Below are 242 nucleotides of genomic sequence, written 5' to 3' on the forward strand. Positions count from 1 at the left end.
ATATCTTACCAAATCTGATTTTCGAAAGCAAAACGGACTGTTCACCTCCTACACCGACATGCCTTCCCTGCATCGATTTTTGCAGTAATCCTGCCAGCACACCACTGTACCCATCTACATCATGTCTAGTGCCATGCTTTTAGAGTATTTTCAGACAAGACTTCTTTACAATATTTTCCTAGCTGTGACATTCAATTCTATAGTAACTGGACACTGCATACTGTATAGAAACTTAACAGCAG

Source organism: Hyla sarda, chromosome 6, assembly GCF_029499605.1.
Source record: "Hyla sarda isolate aHylSar1 chromosome 6, aHylSar1.hap1, whole genome shotgun sequence".
Lineage (NCBI taxonomy): Eukaryota > Metazoa > Chordata > Amphibia > Anura > Hylidae > Hyla > Hyla sarda.